The sequence below is a fragment of the Grammomys surdaster genome, unplaced genomic scaffold (assembly GCF_004785775.1).
Source record: "Grammomys surdaster isolate TR1022 unplaced genomic scaffold, NIH_TR_1.0 676, whole genome shotgun sequence".
Lineage (NCBI taxonomy): Eukaryota > Metazoa > Chordata > Mammalia > Rodentia > Muridae > Grammomys > Grammomys surdaster.
Window position 1 is genome coordinate 29,014 of NW_021605095.1, and position 3,172 is coordinate 32,185.

The 3,172-nt window shown below is 40.4% G+C and overlaps 1 pseudogene; it reads right to left on the bottom strand.

The window, feature by feature from the left end:
- Positions 1-1,843: 1,843 nt before the first annotated feature.
- On the bottom strand, positions 1,844-2,716 carry LOC114633453 (annotated as a pseudogene).
- Positions 2,717-3,172: the final 456 nt, after the last annotated feature.

Sequence of the window (3,172 nt, forward strand, 5' to 3'; positions counted from 1 at the left end):
GCCACCATGTTCCTATAGCATCCTGCAGAAAAAAACACATACATGCCCTCTTCCCCATATTAGATACCTGGTCGGGATCATGCCAATATGCCTTTAAGTGGTTCCGTCCTTTTCACCTAGGCATAAGTATGCCTAGTTGAAGGATGCTATAGAAACTCAGCAGAGTTCCTTGGCATTCAATATTTTTTTTAATTTAAAATAAAAAAAATGTATGATTAAAAAAAATACCTAAGGTAACTTCTGGTCAGCTTTAATAGTGCCACAAAAGCCAATGGGGGTGGAATGGGAGAATTAGCAGTGTTATAGAAGTCCTGGACCCTGCACACCACAATCCTGACCTGTCCGGCAGGGTGAGCCTACTGGTGCAGCAGGGAAAGTGCTGTCATGGGGCTGACCTGATGCTTTGGGGTCAGATCCCTAGCTGCTCTGACACATTTCCTATGGAGAGAATCAGCTATACTGGGCTAAACCCAAGGGCTTTTGTAGTCATCTATCTTTCCATCTAGCATGTTCTTCTCCCAGATATCCACATGGTTTACTTCCAGGTCTTTGTACTAATATTAGCATTTACAAGTAGGGCCTCTTCAGAGAAGACTTTCCTCCTGGCATTTTATATCCCTTGTGTTTTATTTTTCTTTAATCATTGTATTATATACCATACAGTTGACTTTATTTGTTTTGTTGTTGTTGTTGTTTTAAAGACAGGATCTTACTATGTAACCTTGACTGTCCTCAAACTCTCCATCCTCCAGGCTCAGCCTCGTCAGTGCTGGAAGTACACTAACAAGTGAGTTACTCTCATACTAAAGACTTCTTTTAGACATGTACTTCTTCTTTTTGGGGAATTTCAGTTCTACATTATTTCTGAAATAACTCAAGTTTTCTTGTACATATAAACTATTTTTTGTATGTAGTAAAATACCCTCCCATATGCATGCTCAGTCTCAAAGACCTTAAAAGATGACATATATGTTGTCACAAATAACGCATAGGGTAGGACTCCAAGCCTACAAGGAATAAGAATTAGGAAATGCATCCCTTATTTTACAGATCCTCACTCATTCTGGAAGCTCTGGCACCTGAGATACATAGGATTTTTGTTTGTTTGTTGAGTCTTTCTATGTATTTGGTGTTCTCTGTGTAACTCTGGCTATCCTGAAACCAACTTTTAGAACAGACTGGCCTCAAACCTATAGAAAGTTCCCCTGATTGTGCCTAAGGAATGTTACCAGGTCCTGCAACCCAAAGGTTTTATTTTTAGGACTTATTTCTTTAGACAGGATCTGGCTATGTAGTCCAGAGTCACCTTCAACTTGTTATCTCCCTGCTTCATTTACGTGTGTGCAGGAATCACAAGCATGTAATACCACTCCTGACAACACTGTGAAGAGCAATGTTACTAAGCAGAATAGCCAGCAATAAAACAGTGAAACCCTAACTGCCTCCCTACCCCTGAACACACAACTGTTTCACTTTCTCCTGTAAACATTGAGATTGGCTTAATTATTTTTTCTTGGAAATAATTCTAACCAAGAAGTTTGACCTTCATGGAGACTCCTATCTTCAATCAAGAGGTTATTTCTCTGTCTTTGTCTCTGTCTCTGTCTGTCTCTCTCTCCCTCCCCCCTCTCTGTTACACACACACACACACACACACACACACACACACACATCTACTTGTTTCTGACATCTATACTATACCAGAGAGATTTCATTGCATTTGAGTGCCTGGAATAGCATCATTTCTAGTGTAGTTTAAAATGCCCCATGAAGCTGTCTCTCTTTCTTTGGGGTACACCAGGTCTCAGATCACGAATGTGTACACTTCCACTGAGCTCTGCTCTCAGCAGTTGTAATTTGTTATTGGTAATGTTAAGCTAATGTTAAGCTGAAACTCCTTCCTGAGGAATCCCCAGTGACAGTCATAAGAGATAGAGGAGACAATAATCGCCTTAGAGTTCTTCCACTTGGAAATACAAAAAGGGATTTTCCACTCCTGCTGTTCCTTCACAGTCCTCTTCCCAGGAGAAGAGTACACTACAGGTGTAGAAGATGGAGGTCCTCAAGGACATTTCTTATTAATCTTGGATCTTGGAGGCACCATTGGGTCTTTCAGTACACTTATAATGCATATAACCCTCTGTTTCACTTATCCTTGCTGAGATGGAATGTACTGTATATTCTGAGCAGGAGCCAGTTTGTCAGCTGCATGAACAGGCTTGGCCCCAACAATCTTCTTTGATGTGATCTTCTCCAAGGCTGTTCTTGTCCTTTCTGTAATTTCTTTAATTGTCTCCTCATGTGGTCTTTGCAGTTCTGGATCATCTGAATTCACAACCTCCTTTGGAACAAGGTCAGTATATTTGCTATAAATGACCTTGTCTTTGGAATGTCCCTGTTGAGCAATCGTAGCATATTTAATTTTTCCTTCCTGATCCAAATGAATGGGCGGAGCATTGGTATTTTTTTTCTGTTGCCCCATATCCAGAGAAAACTGGGCCACACGGATTTCAGAAAAAGCATCTCCATCTCCAAAATCCTCTGGCAACCATGGAATCCAGCCCTTCCTGTATCCATATGAGGGAGACTCCCTTCCAGACAAATCCAGAGAGTTCTACAGTGATCTCTGAGATCTTGCCGTTTCTTCAGCTTCAAGTTGATCCTGAGATACTTGAGTAGGCACAGGTAGAAAGCGACAGGAAATCAAAGCCAGAAATTAATTATCACAATTAGCTACAATATTCCTTTACTTAGCACATAGACTTTATAATGATTAATAGACGCATTCAGCATTTATTATATTCTAATGTGTGGAAAGAAAAAAATTACTCAGCGACAAACAGTAAAGACTCCTTGACTACTCCAATGGCAAATACTTCCCCAGATGTAAAAACTAACAGGTATGTTTTGACACAGCTGACAAGCTGCAGATTTCTGTGTTTCTATACTTTATACAGAAGTAAACCTCCAGCTCATGATGTCCTAAGAATCCTTCCTAATTTTTGTTTAACAAGGTCTAATTAGGTAGCTCAGGCTGGTCTTAAACTTGAACTCTCTAGCCTCAGCCTCTAGAGTTCTGGAAATACAGATGAATTTAACACTATGCTGCTGTCACTTCCTATTGGTTACTTTCTCTCTCTCTCTCTCTCTCTCTCTCTCTCTCTCTCTCTCT